This window comes from Ambystoma mexicanum, chromosome 8 (genome assembly GCF_040938575.1).
Source record: "Ambystoma mexicanum isolate Mex_15411 chromosome 8, UKY_AmexF1_1, whole genome shotgun sequence".
NCBI lineage: Eukaryota > Metazoa > Chordata > Amphibia > Caudata > Ambystomatidae > Ambystoma > Ambystoma mexicanum.
The window spans coordinates 1,483,706,702-1,483,731,306 of NC_090929.1; the positions used below are offsets into that span (position 1 = coordinate 1,483,706,702).

Sequence of the window (24,605 nt, forward strand, 5' to 3'; positions counted from 1 at the left end):
CGCCATACAAATGTCCAATAAAATAAAAAATAAAGCAATTGCCTTAGACAGCCAGATTGCAGATAGTAGGGGTTACCGATCTCTAGTGAGGGCCTTTGAATTTGGGGACACCTGGACGAGAGAGAGAGAGAGACAGACAGAGAGGCCCCTAGTGAGGTCATATTTGAACATTTCAATGAAAAGCCTTCAACCATCTTCAAGAGTCGGTGTGTTCTTGGTGCCCTCTGTGGCACTCGTGAGCTTCATTACCTCCATTTTGAGCTGTGAGAATTACCTACAGTCAGAGATGTGGCTAATGGTTATTTCACAAGGCTGATATAATGAATGACCTACAGGCCGAGATGTGGCTAATGGTTATTTCACAAGGCTGATATACTGAATTACCTAAAGTCAGAGCTGTGGCTAATGGTTATTTCACAAGGCTAATATAATGAATTACCTACAGTCAGAGATGTGGCTAATGGTTATTTCACAAGGCTGATATAATGAATGACCTACAGGCAGAGATGTGGATAATGGTTATTTCACAAGGCTGATATAATGAATTACCTACAGTCAGAGATGTGGCTAATGGTTATTTCACAAGGCTGATATAATGAATTACCTACAGTCAGAGATGTGGCTAATAGTTCTTTCAAGTGGCTCGGGCGGTTCTTTAGCAACAGTCAGAGCAGTCTGCAGGCTTTGTCTACCGCATATAAGCAGGCAAATCTGCTTTTATTTCCACATTCCCCGCTTTCGAGAACAACCAAGCTTATTTTTTTCGGACAGACTTTTCAGGCTGTAAAGTGAATAGTCTAGAACATCGTTTACTTAAGCCAGTCCAGATGGGGTGGGCCCAAGGCTCAAGCATGTTTTGACCCGAGCTATCAGGGCACTTCGATGTGCTTGCGCTGCGTGCAGCACACACAGAAATAGCCTGTGCAAGCCATGACGTCGGGAATCTATTCCCACACTTTGTTTTGCAGGGCTGAGTCACCGGCACAAGAAAACAAAGAGAATCGCATGGAGAGGAAGAGCCGGTTGGAGTCTTTCAAGGTTAACCTTCAAACGCAGCAACGACTCCTAGATCACTCCAAGGCCGCGTACACTGTCTCCCGGGGGGGGGGGGGCACCTTCGGAACGGAGCTGCTGGAGTGTAAAAGGAATTTTACTAGGAAAAATAACTTGAAAAAAATAAATAACGAGCCACAGATGTTGGAGGTCAAGCTCCTCCTCGACATGTGCTCCCGGAAACGTACAGGCAATGTGGTGGCTGCCTCTGGCGTCCCTAAACGCAGATGCCGATACTCTGCGTGGGCCCCACTGGCGAACTCATGTGTGCACTTCAAATACAAAATATCATTCATAAAACGTTATAACTAGGTGGTGGGGCCTCAGGAGACAGCACGCGGCCATACTGAACAGACTGCTACGAGGGAAGCTAAACTTTAACGTGCATGATGGGGAGAGCGACGCCATAGTGGGTGGGGCGTATAGAGCGAGAGTGGATGGCACCTGGAGCGGGGTCATGCGGGCGCAGAGCCATGGTGCCGCCCACTGAAGCTGATGGACACCCTGCTGTGAGGGACTAGTGATGATCCGAGGCAATCCAAGTGGACTACAACCTACTGTGAAAGGTTGAAGCACAGCTGCGCTCAGTGACGATGAAGCGCAAGCCACAGGGAGGGTCTGGCGCAGAGCCATAGGAGGGTGAACCAGAAGCTTCTGTCGGAGGCCTGTGCAGCTCTGAGTCAAAAGGAAGACGAGCCACAAGCCACGGAGGGGCCAGTGGAGAGCCATGGGAGGGTGAACCAGAAGCTTCTGTCAGAGGCCTGTGCAGCTCTGAGCCAAAAGGAAGACGAGCCACAAGCCACGGAGGGACCAGTGCAGAGCCATGGGAGGGTGAACCAGAAGCTTCTGTCAGAGGCCTGTGCAGCTCTGAGCCAAAAGGAAGACGAGCCACAAGCCACGGAGAGACCAGTGCAGAGCCATGGGAGGGTGCACCAGAAGCTTCTGTCAGAGGCCTGTGCAGCTCTGAGCCAAAAGGAAGACGAGCCACAAGCCACGGAGGGATCAGTGCAGAGCCATGGGAGGGTGAACCAGAAGCTGCTGTCAGAGGACTGTGCAGCTCTGAGCCAAAAGGAAGACAAGCCACAAGCCACAGAGGGACTAGTGCAGAGCCATATGAGGGTGAGCCAGAAGCTGCGGTGAGACCATCGCAGAGATGAGTCAAAGGAAGGTGAGTGCCAAGACAATGTGAGGGACTGGTGCAAAGCAGAGCTATATGGAGGTGAACCAGAAGCTGCTGTCAGAGGTCACTGCAGGGACGAGTCAAGACAATGTGAGGGACTAGGGTGAACCAGAAGTTGCTGTCAGAGGCCACTGCAGGGAGGAGTCAAGACAATGTGAGGGACTAGGGTGAACCAGAAACTGCTGTCAGAGGCCACTGCAGGGAGGAGTCAAGACAATGTGAGGGACTAGGATGAACCAGAAGCTGCTGTCAGAGGCCACTGCAGGGACGAGTCAAAGGAATGTGAGCAGCAGGACAATGTGAGGGACTGGTGCAGAACAGAGCCAAGTGATGGTGAACCAGAAGCTGATGTGAGAGACCAGCGCAGAGCTGAGTCAAAGGAAGGTGAGTGTCAAGACAATGTGAGGTACTGGTGCAAAGCAGAGCCATATGGAGGTGAAGCAGAAACTGCTGTGAGAGGCCAGTGCAGAGCTGAGTCAAAGGAAGGCGAGTGCCAAGACAATGTGAGGGAGTGCTGCAAAGCCATAGGAGGGTGAGCCAGAAACTGCTGTGAGAGACCAGCGCAGAGATGAGTCAAAGGAAGCCGAGTGCCAAGATAATGTGAGGGACTGGTGCAAAGCAGAGCCATATGGAGGTGAAGCAGAAACTGCTGTGAGAGGCCAGTGCAGAGCTGAGTCAAAGGAAGGCGAGTGCCAAGACAATGTGAGGGAGTGCTGCAAAGCCATAGGAGGGTGAGCCAGAAGCTGCTGTGAGAGACCAGCGCAGAGCTGGGTTAAAGGAAAGCGAGTGTCAAGACAATGTGAGCGACTGGTGCATAGCACCAGTTACATGATGGGGAAGCTGAAACTGCTCTGAGAGGCCAGTGCAGAACTCAGTCAGGTACATTAAGGCAAGCCGCAAAGTAATTACGAGGGATGCCAGCTCAGCGCAAAGTCTGCTGTGCATGTAGCATCTATCCTGCTCATGCCAGCTCCAAGGTCGCATCAGGGGTCTTATAGCCTTGGCACTCAACCCCTCAATGCACCAACTTTTTGGAGCTGACATAGGTGCCTGCAGGAATTGAAGAGAAGCCTCCAAACTCCAAATATCGTTAGCTTCATCATTGTCACTCTTTCAGTCCCACCACTAAAGCAAGGGAGGCGGCACAAGTGATAGGACCAGGAAGGGACCGGTCTTGAAGACCTCTCACCAGCTTTATCACGTCTAGGTTTGGCAGGACGAAGCCCACAAAATAGAAAATAACTCTATCCAAGGCCCCACAGTGGTACATTTCGAAGAATGTTTATGCTCTATCCTAACCCAAGCATTGCATCGTGCAATGAGGCGTCTCTTCTAGCACCCTAGATTTTTCATTCACTCGCAATTCGGTGAGGTGGATGAAATCCTGGAGGCTTCGGGCAAAGGCTGGCATGTAGGCAGGTGTGAAAACAACTATTGTGTTGTGGTGGTTAGTTAGAATTATGCTTTAATTAAAACAAAAATGACTGGCAGAGCCAATAAGGATCCCCACAGGCAATTTATGGGTGGGGCATGGTCTGCATTGGGTGAGTGCTAATTGTGCCCTCGCAATAGAGCCACAGAGATCCCAGGTTCTACCGCCCACTACTCTGACCCTAGCTGGGCTAAGGAGAGGGGCCATAGTGCTATTATTCAACGGGGAGTTGCACCAACATCAGGATGTATAGCATATTTCTGCAATACAGCAGCAAAGTGAGTGAGGAAAAAAACCTAATAGTCAAAGAGAAAACTGCTTACTTCAATCAATTGCTACCCTTGCAGATCTCATTCCAGCCTTGTCATCTCCCTTGTCATCTCCCTCTCCCCCCGCCACCTCCACACACAAGCTCGAATCATTCCCCAATATTGATTTAATAAACAAGGCTGCTGGGGAGAAACAACGTCTTGAAATGTTGTGCTGTTTTCCACAACTGGGGACACACCTTGTAATGCCAGTAGCAAGAAAACAGCCAGGTTGAGTACAGATTCTCACACCTGAAGAATGAAGCCCCATGGGTGCAAGGGATTTGGAGAGTGGTGTAAAGCATCCCTTCCTCCCTTGGTCTTCCTACATCAAGATCCTGCAGAACTATGCAACCTCATGTGGGCTGCTGTGGAGAAACAGATATTGACTCTAGTAAGAGAAGGAATTTCAAGACACTGGCAATTAATTCATGCTAGCATTTGCAAAAACCACCATTTAACTACACCAAGGATTTACATGAAGGAACAACCAGCCCAATCTCTTTCCTATTTAAAAAGTCCCAAAGATAAGCTGGCCTTCAACTAATCAGTACTTTAGCAAGCAGATCCCTTCAGTACGGGGTTGAAATCGAAGGCTTAACATCACCAAAGACGTCTCTCCGCTACTGGCACTATCACAACCCAAGGGAATGGCCACAAACCAAGGCTCAACCTGGGATGAAGACCTAGTCTTGCATAAGCAGATGGATATTGTAGTGAACTCCTTTAAGTATCTGAGTAGGTGGTCAGACCACTGCGCCCATTCATCCAGGACTGAGATGAAAATGCACAGGAAGCGTGAAATATTTCAAAGAGGCATCCTGGGACTTCAAGTAAGTATCACACAGGGCAGGAGTACCAGGATACACGATGAGCTATAAAAGGAAACGTCTGTATTTCATTTTACAGAGATTCGTTAGGAAGTTAGGCAGGAGAGTACAGGTTACACATCTTCAGTTCAAGCTCCTATCCTGAGGTCTAGTACAGTGCACCTTCAATTGTACACAAATGCAGTCAGTCAGGATGCTACTCACCTCCCTTCTTAACACAATGTGAAACACACTCAAAATGTCAGGTTGTTACAAAGTGCCCTTTCAGATGAGACTTTGCTGTGTGTGCCCTAGGTCACCCATAGCAAAAGCTTCATACAGTGTCTGCAGAGACTGATAACCATGACCGCACGGCTCGCTGCAAAACCATGAGACCACGGCTGCAGAGAAGCGAGTAAAATAGGCAGGCACAATGGTCAAGTCAGGCCAATACAATATACAAAGATACAGGAGTCCATGCCACGTGCACTGCTCATCTGATGTGTCCAGGCCAGTGGCATGAGCAGCACTGTGTTCTGATATCATGCCGCCTGATTGAAGGCTACCTTTATGCTAAAATGCGCCTTTTCCTTTGTGGGTATTGCTAAATCCAAAGAGTTTAAATTACAAGAAAAATGCCCTCTACAAACTCTCAAAGAATGAAAACCTTGATGATAAATATGACCTTGTAAGTCAACATTGCCTTTTACTGGCAACCAATGAAATGGTCCCAAGCCTTTTCCTTGATTGACAGACAAGGCAGCTGTGTGCTGAAATCTCCAAATCCACACAATTTATTTGTTATGGGCGTCTGATGAGAATGTGGTTCATAAGCAAATGTGCGAGTCCCTGATACAATATTTGTATAGGCATATTTACAATGGAACTCTGCTGAAGATGCCACGTATTAAGTAGGACGAAGGCGGGGCAGGAATCAGCGAGTCCAATGTCTACTTAAAAAGTCTTCCAAAGTTTCATTGAATTAATTCTCCACGTTATTGTTAACGCAAGCAAAATATATGTGTGCCAATGTTCACAGAACTCAACAATACGCATTTGCACGATCTGAATGACACAAGGCCTAGTAAGATAGTTTGTCTTGTCCTCCCTCGGTCTTCCCTCCCTTGTCTTGTCACGCCTAGAAACAATTGGCTACAGGCGCGTTATAACTGACATATCATTGCATACCGAGTGTACTTGTAAACATCTTATCAGCTGTGACAAGGACAATAATCTATACTTGTCAAGAGGGGACCAGATCCCCTCTCAGATGGGGGTGGAAGGCCAACCAAGGAGCCATCCAGACCCAACCCTATCCTGGAGGTGGACGGTAGCAGAGAGGGCCATAATTCCTGTACCACCTGTGCCAAAATGTTTGTACACTGACCACTGCAAACTCATGCTATATCTCTACAAGATGCTCACCTGTCTTCTCTTATCTCTTGTAGAAACATCCTGCCTGTATAAGAAGGAGCCAAGAACCATCTGGACGTACAGCAGAGGAAGAAAGCATCAGAACCATGCACACGGAATTGTGACCGGCCACCGAGAATGAGAGCAACGCCCCCCGGAGAGACACCGTTAATAAGCCATGACAGACTTACACCAAGGAGCTATGGCAAAGAGAGCGAGAGAGACGCTGCAGCCATATGTAGCAACACCGATGAGCTCCCAAACCCGGGAGAGGAGCTTGCGCGGCAAACTAAAGGTTCCCTAGACAAGCGGGGACAAAGTGGAGAAGAATCCAACCTCCCCAAATGGACTTACCAGGCGACCCTCTGGAAACGGGCACCAGAACACAAACAAACATTGGCCCTCCAAGGCCAGCGACTTTGGTACATGAAAGCCCATGCAGAGAAAATGGGTAGGGATTACCCCCTTCTTATGATTTTACAAAACACACACAGAAACACAAATGACCGTGCACGCCGGGGGTGTAAATTAGAGCCAGATTGGCCAGGGAGAGCTATCCAATCCTCAGACATACAGGGGAATATTAGCAATGATCAGGAAGCAGGAAGTGTCAATTACCAGGGGCAGGTCATAATTGGAGGATGTCCAAGAGACCAGCAGGAGGGAGAAAGGAGCAGCGCATTGTGGAGCAGGTGAGGTATTGGCTAGGGAGTGGAAGTAGTGCTGCAGTTTGAGTATGCATGTGTGTGTGGCAAATGCATGGAGAAAGCAGTGTAAGGAGGGATTGTGAGGCATATTTATTGGGCAAAATGAGGACACTTGAGTAATAGTAGGGAGGATGGAGTAGTAGTATTAGAAGAAGTAGTAGTAGCACGGAAGAGGAAATAGATGTGAGCAGGACGGTGGAAGTGAGGACTTTCAGTAAAGGACAGAGGGGAGATCTAGGAGAAGCGCAACATCGTAGAGCTAGGAGATTGGTAGGAGGAAACAGGAATAGGGGTGGGGTGGAGTAGAGAGCAGAGGAAAAAAATGTATATGAAATCAGTGAGAGTGGGTGTGTCAGCACCAACATGAATCCAACACTGTCATTTCCAGGCACTGTCTGTGATGAATGCGATGGGGTCATCATTCCTTTACCCCTGGTGACCTCTCCCCATGTGGACAGGGGAACAGCAGGCGCTACCTGGTCCTGACTCAGGGGGGCAGCTATATGAGGTAGGATCACATGGGCGGAGACAACCTCCAGGGCAGTAGCAGGTCACCATTGGATACGGCATGGTATCCTCTCTATCCATAGCCTTAATGGCATTTTGTGAGACCGTCCCTCATCCCTCTAGGAAGAATACAGAAGACATTTTCTCAAGATCTGTATGGAAGTCTCATGAAAACACCTTTTCAGACTCTACCTGCAAGTCATTCAGACATAACTTGCCCTTAAGGAACACGTACCCAGACTTTATAAGTAAAGTGCCAAGAATAGACTATCATTCCCATAAACACAAGGATACTAGGATGAGGACGACGAATGAAGAGCAGAAGAGACCAAGAGTACAGGCTGCGCTCTATTTGTGAGTGCATATCTGTAGGCAGGATATGTAAACAGCAGCCACAGCTGACTGGGGAATGCTGCTGGAGGGAGAAAGCGGCTTCTTTCGGTTCAGACCGAGAGACTGTGGGGCTGCGGAGCGTGCTGTGGAGCCATCCGGCTCAAGGAGGAAAACAAGGAAGGTTGTTTGCGAGAGAGAACACTGCAGGAATGCCAGAAGCCAGCGCAGGGCTCCTGGCATTTGCAGGTGTCAAGTGGCAGTGTTTTTACCGCATCGAAACCGGACGCGTAGCAGAAGAGCACAGCGGGAACCGTGAGAGGCAGATAAGCCGAGGAACGAAGGTGGCGAGATGCGAAGACGCGCCAAACCCCCGCCAAAGGCTTGGCACAGAAGAAGGAAGTATGCCAGCAAGAGCCGGTGAGTCCCCAAAAGGGAAGCAGGGACACAGGGGCGTACTGGCAGCCATGCCACATGCGACTAACTCTGAAAGAAGCAAATAAAGTTCTTGAAAGAGAAGAAGCCAGTGAGCATTTTGACGAATGGGCAAACAGAAGAAAAGTAAGAGACATTAAGGTCTGGGAGTGTATGCAATACACAAAGAAATCCCAGGCAGGATAGTGTACCAGACAGATACAGCATTAGATAAAGAAAGGAAATGTGTGCAGGGCCCACACGAAAAAAGCCCTAGAAGGAGAGACCCCCGGCAAAGTAAATATGAAAGTATGTGTATTTAAGAAAGCCCTGGCAGGAGAATTATACCAGGCAGTTGCTAGTGTGTTTAAGAAAGCCCTGGCAGGAGAGTATACCAGGCAATTGCAAGTGTGTTCACATAAGAAAGTCTTGGTAGGGAAACACAACAGGCAAGGACGAAATGAACAGTGTGTAAGAAATACATCACCTAAAGGGGTCCTGAGTAGGATGTATCAGTACAAGCAAAAGGCTTTGTGAAACCAAAGAGAAGAGGAGTGAAAACCTGGTAGGGAAGTATGCAAGGTATACTAACAAGATAAAGACAAAGAGCTAAGCTGTTTTGTGTATCAGTTGTATTGTGGAACAAGAGAAATCCAAGGAACGGTTATCTGAATAAACAACAAAGGGAAGAGAAATTCAGGAGAAGGGAACCACCCTCTGGAATAAGGAACTCAGTCCTTCTGGAACATCTGTGTTGGAGTTACGCATTTTCCTTTTTGACCATTTCTGAACCACTCAAGGCCAAAGACATTACCCTTTTCCCCTTAGAGTTTATTTTATTAGAATGTGAGGGCCAGAATAGTACTTTGGTACACTGGAAGATTTTGCCTTGGAAATTCTGACATTGGCAGACCCTTAGTTTTGTTTTTAGGTAGGGAAACACACTTAGAGCAAGGACAGAGAAGCTTTTCCCCACCCTATTTTAAGTTTAATAAAAGTCTTTCCCAAAACCATTAATCCCTTGTGTCAGTCTCATTCCTGGCTCCTCACATGTCCCAAAAGTTCCATTACAACACTAACTGTGGATAGAGTTGGGATTGTTAGAAAGTCTCTAAGGGAGATTATATACCACCAGCTTCAGTTTTAGACCGTAGGGAGTTATCAATAGCACTAACCAGGGTTACGGACATCTGGGTTAGGGAGGAGGGTCACATCAAGAAGCGAGTGGGACGACCCTAGGCCTCACACGCAGAAAAATAAAAACCCTTGAATCATCTCTATGACTTGGAGTGATTCTTGTGCCATCTGAGACACAGCTAAAGATATAAGAGTGCCAAATGCCATAATGCTTGAAAACAGACCGACTTATGACCATAGCATTGTGGGTCCTAGTCACAGAACTAAGGACTAAAAACACAAGTTGGCTACTTTGTTCGGGGTTTATTTTTGGTGCAGAACAGCATCTACAGTGGAATTCTCTCATGAAGCATAATAGCCATTGGTAACCAACTCACACACCTCTAACGCAGTTAGAAGTCACATGCAAGTTACGCACATTATGCAGTCCTGAATTAGTTTTGTCTGATTGGTATCACATTCACAAAAAGCTATCTATTTTCCTCTACATGGTAGTGAAACAAGGACATTGACTGGATTCAATCCTGCAACCTCAACACTAGGCTCACAGTGTATCCTTCCACAGGCAAAGTAGTACTGCAAAATTATTTACACAGAACCGAATGCTGTGGCACACATGCTCCCAGAGGCCAGTGGTGAACAGGTCATGCACTAACCACATACAGGATAGAGGCTCAGTGCAGAGGTGAAGGCATTTGCTTCCTCCTGCTTCACAATGGTCCTATGTCCAGATTGGGAAATCAATCCATTTTGTATCCATTATTGCTGGGGTTTATTGTACAACAGGAGTTACAAAATTAATGGATTTTCCGCACTGTCCCCTGCCCACCTCCTGATCCCTCTGAAGCCTCTGTAGGAGAAAACCCTTGAATGTCCGACACATCCTCTGCGTACTTCACCCCATCCACTCAAAAGCCCACTCACCCCACCACCTTGACCCAACCCTTCCTGTTCTCCACTTACCTCTCCTCTGCTACCGGCCCAGTCCTGTCCCCTTTCTGCATCCACACATTGTTCATAGGACGTTTTGCTCTGGATCTCTGCATACATTGAAATGTCCTCTGCACCATGCACAGCGCACATCCTTCACCATACCTGGGATAATATGAATAAATGATTGCAATAGCTGGCAAATTGTGAATGCGAATATACTACCTATGCACATCTAAAACCAATTCCTTTGTCCGTAAGCAGTTTTTTTACTAGCAGGATTTAAATAAAAAAATGCATACTGTGTAATGAACTCACACCTGAGACCTCTGAACTGTGCATGCTTTCGTAGCTTTAGTTTGGCTAATGAGCTATCCCATCTTCACCCCGAAGTGCACCAGGATATTAAGCTAGCCGACGCAGAGCTCCGTCAACTTGAAAACGCTGCATGAGGGAGGTTGCTCTTTCTGCTCCTAGTTCACTTCTGCTACGGTCCAAGTGTGTATGTATGTTATATATACTGTACACTACACTCTTTGGTCTTCCTCCACTGACCAAGAGTCCTGTCTCTTTGTATTGTCATAGTGTTCCTGTCTTTATGTTGGCGCCCTGATACCCGCAGGCTTTCGGCACCCTACAAATAAATAAAAATGTACTAGGTGATTTATAAAGCCTGCATCTAGCTAGAATGCCTCAGAGTGCTATAGAGTAATGGATGAGCTGCATAGTGATATCTGTGGGGTTAGGGTTGGGAAAGAATGTTGTGGAGTCCTATGCTTTAATGATCAGTCAGTGTAGTGTTCTTTCAAGAGCACGATCTTTCGCTCCCCTCACCCGCCAGGATCACAAGAGAGTGATCCGTCCCAATGTTTGAGTGTGTTGCTAGGCAGAATGAGATTTTAGCAGGAGAAGGCTTGCTTTCTAGTCTCCTCCTTGTGCACGTTTGGATTTCAATCTGGAAGGGTCTTAGTTCTAGGCACTGTGTGGATCTCCCAAAGACACCATCTTGGTCCGATCGTCACATGCGATGCAGGACATCTTGAAGGAGATGCAAGCTTGGAGAGGCAAACAGGGGAGGTGCTAGTGTTTGGAAGTAATGTGTCTGGATGATCTTTGCAGCAGTAGGCAAGGAAGGGTTGTTATGGATGCAGAAAAGGGACTCATTACAGAGAGGTTGTAAATGATGTGTCCTCTCAATTATCTTCTGGCACTTAAAATGATGTACTGCCCCTCTTATTCCCAGCCACGAGAAATATCAATATCTTGTAATTCTTTTTTTTAAATGTGCATTATTAGCTCACATGAAACTGTTCATACAATTCTTTAAAAAAAAGATCAATATGCAATTATCTCACAAATCGTAAAGTCATGCAGTCATCTGTGACATTTTCACACAAAAGTTTAACATTTTCTGTACCCATTAACAGATTCTTTATCAGAACCTTTTAGACATCAAGAAGTCACTGCTATGTCCACATTGCCAAAATAACTCTTCATTCAATTGCCAAAGCCTAACGCTTAATAAAAAAAGAGAGGTCTTACTGTTTCAACCTTCTTATGTCTTTACATAATATGCAATGCTTACTGCTGGTCTCCACAGGCGGCCTCCTTCCAATTACTTCCCGAGTTTCCAATCCATTCATGCACAGCAGTGTAAATAGCCACCGTAAATCCCGGTTTGGAAATTTAATATATTTTTGCACAACCACATAACTTGGGAGGGTCAGGGGCCTTCATATATTCTTTTGCCAGAGCAAGATTTCCCACACAGGGAATATTTCCATGACACTCATAAATACAGACCCTTTTCATGACCTCCTTAATTCTACTAATGTCAAAGAGCCCCCCACCTTCATAGTACTCTGGGCCAGCCACTGTTCAACTTGCGATTTAAATAAAACTTCTTCAACTACAAGCCGGAAACTATGCAAGCATTCCAAAAAAGTTCCAGGGTTACCCTCCGTGAGAAAACAATATGGAGAACATTTCTTCAAGTTTAATAGAACATTTAGGGAGGGTAAGCAAAGTTTTACTCTAATTTGTTGAATTGCCACGTTCTTTGGAAGAGCCAACTCCCTTCTCCACAATTTAACACTCGAGTTCAATTTAGCCACGGCTTGGTGTTAGATGTATTTCTCGCAAGGCCATATAGGACTAGGAGGTAGCTTAGCCTTATAAGCTTAAATTAATGGAAGCAAAGAGAAGCCGCCCTGCACTCTATCAAATCGATTCAAAGTTCAAAGCCTTAGTTTCCTTTGCAAAGCACACCACAGATTTTGATTTACATGCAGCAATCCTACATTGTAAATAACACACCTCCTCCACTGTCACAATCTCCTGTCCTCCCAAGAAAGATTTTGCAGTTTGCCACCTATACCTTGACCCAGACAAACAAAACATGGCTTTTGTCTTTGTTAAATTAATTTTTAAAATGTTGCTATGGATTTCAATCGGGTGACACACATTGGTCTTAGCCTAGTATGTAGCGCACAATTGCAATGCTTTCTCTTTATATTCTACAAATTCAATTTGAGATGGCACACAACCCGTCTCACACCCCCTTTTTCAAATGCCCCGGGTCACAATGGACCAGGAAACAGGCCGGTTGGTGTGAATGCAATATTTATTTATTTTTAAAATTCAAAAGGAAATCATACAAATTTTAATACTGGGCAGGAATCACCAATGGGGTGATAATTACAATGGAAACTGAAACAATACACCTTCTACAAGAACATAGACAAAGCACAAATGAATAGGAGCACTTTTTCTCTTTGGGTAGATGGCACCTGAGTTAAGATTTCCCCCTGCAATGCACTCCCAAACCGGTGGGAATTTGGAGTGGACAGAAAGAAGCAGCTGGGAGCCAGGGATATTGTGTAGCAAGCAGAATCAAAATCTGACCGGATTTTAAAGCCCTTTGCAATGGCACAAAATGACACTCGGAAACTGACAAATAATTAATGTGCAGTTAAATCTTCGAGGCAAATATGATTTCTCACGATAGCAGGAATGAATAAACACTAGCAATCACAAGGCAAGTTCTCAACAAAAGGCATACAGTTCAATAACAAGTTGAAAGTAAGAACACGATGAAGCCGAATCACACGTTGGAAAGTTGCATTTTACACGGATGCAGTTTTAAATGTCACAAACAGTTTTTATGAAAAACGAGTGAAATACTCAGATTTGGAATGCGGTTTGTGGGCTGGGGAATAGATGTATATCACAGGGACAATATAAGAGTGAAAGAGATGGTTGTAGCTGAAGATTTGGATGAGATTTGCAAGATCAAAGGAGGTTCGATTTTGGCAAAATGAAGCCGTGAAAGAGAAAATTGGCTGGGAAAGAAAGACATATTTTACTTAAACTAGATTATTAAGACTATATTGTTAAAGAAAGAGATGGTAGGATCCCGGGTTAATTTGCAACTTAAACCCTTTCACCCCGCATTCAGATCTATATGGGAATTAATTTCAATTATTCCAAATATCGCTAAGGAGTTACAAGATGGGGTGAATGAAAGAATGGTGCCAACACTAGGAAATCACAGAAAAGATGCACAAAGAATTCTGACAGTAGGAAAAATTACCAAGGCATGGATAGGATGGCTTAGAAAGTGGAATAAAGATAAAAGGGTCCGAATGGGTAGGCTATCTGTTCCTATAGGATGGGAAATACTCACAGTCCACGCTTGAGTTTTGGGATTTTGGAACAGTCAACCAGGTCTGGTCACCGCACAGCGTCGCCCCTTACAGCAAACAGCTGGGAAATTCTGGTCACTGGATGGCACAGGTACAGCTGGATGCAGTTAGTGGGCAGCAAGCCGGTCTGGTCACAGGATGCTAAAGGTACCACAGCTTTTGCCCTAGTTAATGGGATTTTAGTGGTATTTCTAGATCAAGGCCTTGCTGGGATGGGTCAGCTATGCTTTAGCCTGGCAGTGGAATCTGAAATCTGGCAAGATGGATGTAGAAGAAGATCAGGAACGCAGGCGCTGGAAATTCAGGAGAGAGTCTGTCTAGAGTCCTGTCAACCACCCTTTATATAAAACATGGTGACATCACAGAATTATATGGTAGGGCAGGCCTAGCTGAGTACGCCCCTAAACAACTGGATTGGTCAGGGGTGATTGTTACCGCCTTCTTCTAAACTGATTGGACTCATGACATCAGCTTTATGATGTGGGTTCACTATGTATAGAACCTCCCTGAGTTAATTTGGCCACAACCCAGTTTGACATAAATGGCACATTTTTACAGTTGTGGCATCTTAACAAATCACATGGGCAGATTACATATTTTATGTAGAGCATAGCAGTCCAATTCTCACAGTTGTAGGATCTGGTTTCATCCGTTTCACAATTTTTCATCGTTTTCAGTGAGAAATATTCGGCCTAAAATTCTATAACTCTTTACATGTGTATAGATTATTATTAGGCATATCAGTATTGAATTTCACAATGGCATCATGTACACTTTCCTCAGAATGTCCACTTCTCTGCCATTTCTGTTCCCATCATGGCAGTGAAAGCTGCCAGGTCTTAAACTAAAAACCACATAAATTACATTTACACTTAACTTTTTACATTTTTGCGAAGTCCTGTTGCAAAGATAAAAGTCTCAACATTTTATTAATAACAGTCTTTGGAAACAAATAGGGTGGGCCTTTGTCCTTCACTTGACCATTTTTTTCTCAGCTACCACCAACTGTCATTTCAGCCCAGGGTGGGGATGGGGGTTTCCCAGTTTGATTGAATGTTTATTGCCACTTCTCCACTTCACAGGTTGGTGTCCCAGAATTTCTATTGTAAGAGGCCTCAGCCCAGACAATAGTCTGCCAAGGTAGCAATTATCACCCATTGGTGCCCTAGAATCTACTGTGAGGGGCCTTCTGTTGCTAGCAACCCCCAAGCAGAAACCTGTTTGGGGCTGATTTCCCCCATGTAACAATTACATGGCCTAGCCCTCATAATTGTATTGTATGATGTATTATGTGATATATCTGATCACAGGTCACTGCCTTAATGTAACCCAAGGCACAACCTGCTCACATTGTAACTAAGTCTTCCTGCAAGTAACAGTGCCACAATGCCCCTGGGCTGCCTGCGCGCTATATAAATTTAATAAATAAATAAAATAAATAAATAAAATAAATAAATAATTTAAAACCTTATTTTATTTATTTTGATTCGGAATCAGAAGAAAGCCTGTTGAATAAAACCTCCCATATATGTTTCACAGCACAACCCCCTTTACATTGGTAGATAAGGGCAGGGCCTTATCCAACATACACTTTTAAAGGAACAAGTTACTTACCTGTAACTGTTGTTCTCCAGCATGGGTCTGGCATGGATTCACATGCTCATGAATATTCCCCGTCGTCAGGCTGGGAATTCTCGGTAAAGAAAAAACCAGTATCAGTTTCGTTTCTGATCTGTCTTTCGTAGTAATAACCAATCACTGATCTCTGCGTCATACTGACCACAGCCAATGACTGCCCTCTACCTAAGCCCCGCCTCTGGCAGCCATCTTCAGATTTGGAAGCACGTGAAGTGGCAGTATGACCAAGTGAAGAGCCGCAGAGGGGTAGGCGGGAGGGTTCGCATGTGAATCCATGCCAGACCCATGCTGGAGAACAACAGTTACAGGTAAGTAACTTGTTCCTTCTCCAGCATGGGGTCTGGCATGGATTCACATGCTCATGAATAAAGAATACATAGCAGTACACACATGCACAACCACGGGAGGTGGCAAAGGCTCAACATTAAGCATTACATCAAACTCAACATTAAGCATCTTACCTCCTCACCAGGCTCACCTCAGGCGAACAGGTTGCGCAGCACTGCTTGGCCGACCCTGGACTCCTCCCTGGAATCCCGGTCGACGCAGTAGAATTTCGTGAAGGTGTGCGTCGACCTCCACGTAGCAGCCCTGCATATGTCCAGCAGGGGCACACCAGATAGGAACGCCGTGGTAGCTGCGATCGCTCTGGTGGAATGGGCTCTCGGACGGCCAGGCAGCGGTCGGTTTGCTAACCGGTGACAGTACATGATACAGCCGGAGAGCCATCTGGAAATGGAAGCCTTCGAGAGAGCCTTCCCCTGATTGACAGGTCCAAAGTTCACAAAGAGTTGTGACGTCTTCCGAAAACACTTTGTGCGGTCTACGTAGAACTTCAGCGCTCTAGCCACATCCAGCGAGTGCAAAGTCCTCTCAGCCGGCGACGAAGGCGACGGGAAGAACACAGGCAACACCAAGGGTTCGTTGAGATGGAAGTCCGACGGTACCTTGGGCATGAAGGAGGGGTGCGTCCTGAGCACTACCCTCGTGTCGTGAAAAGTCAAGTACGGGGCCTTGCAGGAAAGGGCCTGGATCTCTCCCACTCGTCGTGCGGAGGTGATGGCCACAAGAAACGCTGTTTTCCACAACAGAAATTTCAACGGAGCCGAGTGCAGAGGCTCGAACGGAGGTCCCATGAGCTTGGTCAGCACCACGTTGAGCTCCCACGCCGGGGCCGGAGCCTTCACCGGCGGGAACGATCTGAACAGTCCCTTCATGAACTCTTTCACCAGACGATGAGACCACAAGGACGTCCGCCCCGTGGTTCTGGTGTATCGGGAGATCGCAGCAAGATGAATCTTGATGGACGCGTGTGCCAGTCCAGCTTTGGCCAGCGTCAGCAGGTACGGCAGTACTTGGGGAGCCGTAATCCGTAGAGGGTTAATCTTCTGTGCGTGGCACCAGACAGAGAACCTCTTCCATTTGTGTCCGTAGCATTTAAGAGTCGAGGACGCCCTGGCCTTTGCAAGAACCTCTCTGCAGTCGGCCGGTATGTCGTATCCTCCAAACTCTAGCGCTGCAGGAGCCAGGCCTGCAAGTTCAGCGATTTCGGGTCGTGGTGGAGGATGGCGCCTCCTTCCCTGGAGAGTAGATCCGCGTCCACCGGCAGCTTGATTGGCGGGGACGCTGACAAGTCCAGAAGGTCCGGGAACCATATCTGCCTCGGCCACGCAGGTGCGACGAGGATCATCCTGCACCGTGACCTCTTGAGCTGGTTGACGAGCCGGATTAGCAGTGGCAAAGGAGGGAACGCGAAGAGGAACAGGCCCTCCCAGGGGAACGAGAAAGCATCGCCCATGCTCCTCGCCTGGGGAAACCTGCTGGCGAACCTCAGGCACTTGGAGTTCGTCGCCGTCGCGAACAGGTCGATCTGGGGTGTGCCCGACCGTCGGAAGAGGCGATCCACTAGATCCTGCCGTAGCTCCCACTCGTGGCACGAGCGCAGCTCCCTGCTGAGTGAGTCGGCGATGGTGTTTTTTATCCCTGCCAGATGAAACGGCCCCAGAAATATCCTTTGGGCGACGGCCCAATGCCACAGGTCCTGCGCCTCCTTGGACAGTGCTGGGGACCTGGTTCCGCCCTGTTTCCTGATGTGAAACATGGTGGTGGTGTTGTCGGTGAAGATCCTCACCACCTTGCCCTTGAGGGACGGAAGGAAGGACCTGAGGGCCCAAAACACTGCACGGAGCTCCAGGACGTTGATATGTAGGGATTTCTCTGTCGGGAGCCAAAGGCCTCTTGCGTGCAGATTTTCGGTGTGCGCTCCCCACCCTTCCAGGGAGGCATCTGTGGTCACTGTCTCCTGGTGAGCTGGGGTCTGGAAGTCCATGCCCGCCGTCAGATGCGCGCGGGTGCCCCACCACCGGATCGCTCGTCGGAAACTCTCGTCGAGTGTGATCCTTTCCTCGAAGCTGCCCGTCGTTTGGATCCAGCGCGCGTCCAGGAACTCCTGCAACGGGCGCATCCGGAGCCTGCACATGGGAATGAGGAAGATGCAGGAAGACATCATTCCGAGGAGGGACTTGATGGACCTCACCTTGGCCGTATCGGCCACCAACATCTGCTGCACCTTGCCCAGGATGGTCCTGGTCCTCTCCTCCGACGGGGAGGCCAGAAGGGACACTGTGTTGAGCCTCGCTCCCAGAAACAGAGCGTCTTGCGCGGGTACCAGGTGGGATTTGGCGTAGTTCACGGAGAATCCCAGGTCCGTGAGAAGTTGGACGGTCCTTGCCGTGTGAACCATGGCGAGCTCCCTCGTCTTGGCTCGGATGAGCCAGTCGTCCAGGTAGGGGTAGACGTGGATCCCCTCGCGGCACAGCTGTGCCGCCACCGGTGCAAGGCACTTGGTGAACACCCTGGGTGCCGACCGTAGTCCGAAGGGGAGGGCTTTGAACTGGTAATGACGCCCTTGGACCACAAACCTGAGGAAATTTTGGTGCCCCTTTAGGATGGGAATATGGAAGTAGGCAACCTCCAAATCCAACGACGACAGGAAGTCTCTTTCCTCCAGCTGACCCAGGACGTGCTGGAGGGTGACCATCTGGAACTTCTGCGCCTTGATGAACTTGTTCAGACGTCGCAGGTCCAGGATGGGGCGCCAGTATCTCGAGTAAACTCCGGAGCCCCGAAGCCTCTTTGGGACGAGTTCGATGGTGCCCTTCCTGAGCATCGCCTTTACCTCCAGGAGAAGTTGAGGGACATGAAGTTCTTTCCTGGCCACGGGGGGGACGCGCGGACACCTTCTTTGAAACTCGAGCGCGTGGCCCCGGGCCAAGGCGTCCAGCACCCAACGGTCGGTGGAGATGGACTCCCACACGCTGACGAAGCTCGCCAGCCGGCCTCCCACCGGGGTGCTTCGGTGGGGGCCCGACCCCACGGCCGGTTCAATCCTGCTTCGACTAGGCTTTGCCGCCTTGACCTCCTTGGCGACGACGGCGGGGTCCGCCAGACTTGCCTCGTCCTCTGTAGGCCTCCTGAGACGACGAGCGGGCCGCTTGACGGTAGGTGGAGAAACCGCCGCCGGAACCTTTGGAGGCGCCCTTGCCTCTGCTGCTCCGAAAGGGCGTCCGTCGTTGTTGCAGAACTCCAAGGGCCTGGGCCGTCTCGGTGTCCGCTTTAATGGCCTGAAGGGAATCGTCCACTGTTTTCCCAAACAGGTTGTTCCCATCGAAGGGCATGTCCAGGACTCTGGTCTGAACGTCTTGACGGAAGTCCGTAGCCTTGAGCCATCCACGCCGCCTAAGGCAAACGCTGTTGCCCAACTGGCGGAACCCAGTGTCGGCGATGTCCGTCGCAACGGTAATGGCGTGGTCCGAAGCCACCTCACCTTCCTGCAGGATCTCCAGGGCCTCTGCCCTCTTGTCGTCCGGCAAGAAGTCCAGCAGGGGAGCCAGTTTGTACCAGAGCTCCCTGTCGTAGCGGGCCACGATAGCCAAGGCGTTGGCCGCTTTAATCGTCGTCGCTGCAGACGAGATGACTCTGCGTCCCATAGCGTCCAATTTCTTTCCCTCGCCGTCCGGTGGGGAAGTCGATGTGGAGGCCGCACCCCCCCCGCTTTCTTCCTGGCCGCCGCGGAGACGACGGAGTCCAGGGTAGGCTGCGCCCGGAGGCACAGGGGGGCCGTGTCCGGGACCCGGTACTTCTTCTCGTACCGGTCTCTTCTAGCTGGCGTCGTGGAAGGGTTCTTGAGGAGGGTGAGGCCCTCATCCCAAATGTCGTCCAATAGAGGCACTGCGAGGACCGTCTTCCTCTTGGCCTCGCGCCGCTGATAAAGGAAACCTTCCTTCTTCTTCTCCTCAGGGCAGAGTTGGAAAAGCTCGGATGCCCTGGTGATCATGGAGTGGAACGATCCAATCTCGTCGGGCGGAGAAGCCCTGGTGGGAGGAGACAACGGTACATCCTCGTCGCATACCTCGTCGTCCGTACCCGTCGCTGCCGTGTCAGTCCCTGTATCATCCCCTCGGGTGGACGGGGAGGAGGGCTGGAAGGGGCGCGACGGCTGAAAAGGAGGTGGAGGGTGGATCCTTCTTTTCTTGGTAGGGGGAACACCAGAAGGTCCCGGTTCTGGGTCCCCCGACGGGAGAGGTTCCGTCGGCAACGGTAGTCTCGTCCTTATCTCTGAGCATAAGGACTGTATAGCCAACAAAATGGCCGCCGAGTTGTCTCGCGGCGCTGGCAGAGGGGAATCCGACGGGCGATCAGGGGCCCCGTCGGTACCCTCGACGATGTCGTCGTCACCTGCGTCGGGATCCATCCCGACGGGCCGGTCTTCTTCCACGCCGAGGCCGTGGCTTAAGACCTCGACCAGCTCCTCCTCCGAGGTTGAGGCCGAATCTACGACGACGCCCTGCCCCCCCTTTTTCTTCCCCACGGGGGATTTCACGGGGGTCCTATCGATGGGCACAAAAGAGGACTCCCTCCGAGGTGGCAGGGAGACTGAGCCCCGAGGTCGCCACCACTGGTGTAGCCTCCACAGGCTGAGCCAGGGCCGCCGTGACAGTTTCGATAGAGGGCTTGGCCGGATGGATTAAGGCCTTCACCACCTTCGGTGCGCTCACCGCCTTATCCTTGAGGGGGGGGGGGACACTGCCTCGCTCCCCCTCCGCATTCGAGCTCGACCGGGGCCTCTCCAGGAGCTTTGCCGGGTGCTCGGCCTTCCTCTTACCCGACCCAGAGCGTTGGCTCGTGGTTGATGGTGCCGGGGAGGGTGCGCCCTGCCTGGCGCCCGTAGAGCCCGACCGTTCGGCGCTCCCGGTGCCAGCGGACTCGCGGTGCTTGGCCTTATGTTGGACCCCCGTCGCCGGGGCGTCCTCAAAGGTCTTAGAAGACCGCTCGGATTTCTTCCTCTTCTTCTCGCCGGACGGGCTCTTCCCTTCTAGCCAGTTGGCGAGACGTTGATGGCGGTCCTTCATGGTCCGCTCCGACATGTTGCCGCAAAACGCACAGTCCTTCTCCATGTGCGTTGTAAGAGGATTCAATTCAGCACTACAGCCAAGTTAACGCCTAGTCTAGAATACTGAATGAAAACCCTTATTGATATATCTTTAGGTCCAGTTCATGCGTTCTGGATGACTACCCTTGTATAACACCCCTCTCTTGGAATCCCCCTGACCCCACTGAGCCAAGAAGTAATTCTGTTTTGCAAGTTTAAAAGGTTTATTTGATAAATTAAAATATATATCACACTTTTTAATAAATTAATAATTGAATATCACACTTAATCTGATATGGTAAATATTAACAACGGAGAATCTGGCACTAGCACACTTCTTTAATCACTAATGAGTTGACATGAAATGGATAAGGTAGCACACTGGTAAATAGGAACAAAAGTATAATGTGGTAGAGGATGCTTTATGTAGGCTCAGGTGGATGCAATATTCAATGAATGCAGTACAGAAAATACGCAATATGATTTCAACCAAACAATGTAATCACTTTTCTCTGGCTACTCCCCTCCCCCCCTTGATGCAAGGCAAGGAAATGGAAGGAAAACACACAGTTCTCAGAAATGCAATCAACTGTAATTCAGTTCAATCCAGCAAGCTTAAACAGAAATTTGAAAACACAGGCAAATGCTTTGATAGGTGCTAGCAATGAATGAGAAATATGCTGGAAACGCTCTTAATTCCCTTTTAGAGGTTCAGGATGAGTGGTATCTAGTTAATATTAGTCCAGGCTCACACTAGCAATGATGCAGGGATAGTTAGCAGGTTAAACGAATTTCTGGCAAATGAAATCAGGCAGCAGCAGTTTTTTTTTCATGTGAAGAAATTGCAAATCGCGGCAAAATTCGCGGATGCGCCGAGCGCTATTACAAAGGAACCGCAAGGACTATCTCTACCGTTTTGGGGTCCTAGGAAGGCCTGGGATCTCAGCTTCCAAATGAAAGTTATTGCAAGTCTCTAGCCCAAACGGTTGCGGAGATATGAGTAATTTAGTAAAGGTCGTTTTTGGTTTTGTAAATTTTAAACACACACTTTTTCAAAATGACAACTTTTACTAGAAATGACAGGTGACAGCTAGGAGGCAGTTCTACTTAGGTTAAATAGATTGAATTAGATGAATTTAAACTAAGAGATTGGTTCTACACAGTTCTGCTGGGTACTCACACTATATTCTTGAATTAAATGGGCCTCATCACGGATCTGGTCAGGGTTTTAGATTCGCCTCTGGTCTGGTCTGGTCTGGCCTCTGCACTTCACAGTGATCTGGGTCAGCTCTCTCTGCTGGTCTGGGTCTCTCTGGGTACAGCACTGCTTTCTCTCTGGTCTGGTCTCTTAGTTCTGGATAGATTGAAGTCTCTAGTTTGGCTTTCTGGAGGTTTGTTGGAGGTAAAGTATGGATTTTTCCGGCAGAGCGTCCCGCTGCAGATGGAATTTGAAGGTCTCTATGTGTCCTGACTCTCTGCTTTTATCTGTTTCTTGAGAATGGGTGTGTGTGTTGCATCACTAGACTTGCCCCTCTCATTCGTCATTGGTCAGGCTTCCATTCCTCCGCTTGATTGGCAAACTGAACTGTGAGTCAGATTGATGTCATTTTATGATCTCTTGAAACAACCTCCCTTATCATCTGTGCACCCAAATATATATATGATCAAAATCCATACTTCAGAGTTACACAGTTGTTTGAAATTACATATACATGGTGTGGCTGAATTTAGCCATGTCTATGTCCAAATCTGCTCATTCTCGGAGCTTGCATTCAAAGAGTGTACATAATTGACTTTTTAACTGCTTTTTCAATTTCCGACATGGACCCAACTTTACATACATGTGTGCAGGGGGTAGGGACATTAACTGATGAAGTTTCAGATTTTTAACATGCACACATTTAGAGTAATATCCACTTTTCCGCTAAAACCCCCCTGAACATACCACCGGTTCCTACCACGTCTTAAACTGTGGGCAGAAAAATCACAAGAATTATGGTATCATTTATAAAATTTTCACATGTCCGCACTATGAATTATCCCCCTTTTTATAAAACCATATCCTTGCTGCAGGGGTGTGTCTTTTCAGGTCACATGGTACAGAAACCAGTCTTTCCAGTTTCTGCCAAGCCAGCTTGCTTCTCACAGGCAGTGCCCCTCCCAGCTTCTCCAGGAGGAAGCCACTTTTTACGACGTCTGTAATAAAAACCTTTGCCTGAGTGGAGAGGGCTTTGTTCACTCTCTGGCAGAGCACAGGAAATTCAATTATCAGATAGATGGCATATCCTTAGTGTGGGCAGCAAAAGGAACATTGGCCTGGGAACATAGTTGTGACTCAAGTTTCACTCCTGATGGGATCCGTTGCTAGGCAAAATCAAGTTCCTTAAGCCAGACCTTCAGCTAACTTTTTGTTGCTTTTAAAATAACTTGTAATTTTACACATGCAGCTAGAATGCTGATTCTAAGTGCAAAACTATGACATTTCAACAGTTACAAAGGCATGTGACACCAAACATAGGTCACTCATTTAATTTAACATTTTCGATTTTGGTGGTTTTAAATCCAGTTGCAGTTAGGCTTAAGCTGCTGACTCCATAGCATTTTTGTTATAAGCATTGTTTTTGGGCTCTTCATTTCCCAGATTTTGTAGGCACACAAAACTCCATTCTGCCAAATGTCTGCTGGTGTTCAGTGAATATTTTGCACATGTTGCAAGGTTTGAAATAGGCATTTTGCTTGCCTTCAGAAAAACACACAGTGGGTTTTAAAACGCCGGCTTTTGGATAGTGGTGAGTACTGGTACTGCACCCATTTTTGGGATTTTCTTGGATTAATGCATTCTAAACAGGAATGGTTCTTACATGGTAGTAAATCCTTGCTTAACATTGTTTTGATGGGGCTCCTTACAGTAAGATGGTTATGTGGAACCCCACAAAAAGGGTTGAATCTTTAAAGTGGTCCAATGAGTCACGATTTCAGCAACTTTTTGACATCAGTAAAAGTGGATTTTGTTAACAAAGACCTTTCTTTACCCTGGTGGGTGGCAAGTTAGGTAACCATTTTGGTGTGCGCACAACTGCGCAGCTTTCCTGGATTTCGGCGCACATGTGGGTTTTCCGCCATCTTGAATTTCCTAAGCCCACAGCACCAAATGTTGTAGCAGGGTAGCTTAAACGTGGGTCAGGACACCCTACAAGCCCCCCCACGTGACTGCACTTTGAGTTTGGGTCGATGGGGAGTCGCGTGCCCAAGGGTTTTGACCCACGCACCGGTCTGTCCGCATAATCTTCTTCCTCTTCTGTAGATGGCACAGTTCAGCATCTTCTTCTCCATCCGGTCAGATCGATCAGTTCTCCTCGCCGGTCCTGATGGGAAGATTGGGCGGTACCCCGGGCCCGTTGTGTCTTTGCTCCCGGTCTCCGGATCGTCCTTCTTGGTCATCCTTCATGGTTTCATCTCTCCTAGGATGATAAAGGAAGAGCGGCAATATCTACTTATAGACGATTTTTTTTTCCCACCACTGTTGAGATAGTGGGGCAGCATATGCATTTCATCGTAACGAAATATTACATTCTTATTTTGAAAAAAAAAAACAGCATCACTAGAGACAGT

The 24,605-nt window shown here is 48.1% G+C and overlaps 1 protein-coding gene across 2 annotated transcripts in view; it reads right to left on the reverse strand.

Annotated features, from left to right (window-relative positions):
* Positions 1-24,605, reverse strand: part of LZTS2 (leucine zipper tumor suppressor 2) — a 738,816-nt gene that overhangs the window by 549,620 nt on the left and 164,591 nt on the right. The window contains exon 2 of one of the 2 annotated variants that reach the window (XM_069611659.1): positions 10,254-10,385. The exons of the other annotated variant lie outside the window; for it this stretch is intronic. The gene's annotated coding sequence lies outside the window, so the exon portion shown is untranslated. The remainder of the gene's footprint in view (positions 1-10,253; positions 10,386-24,605) is intronic. 2 annotated transcript variants of the gene reach the window in all.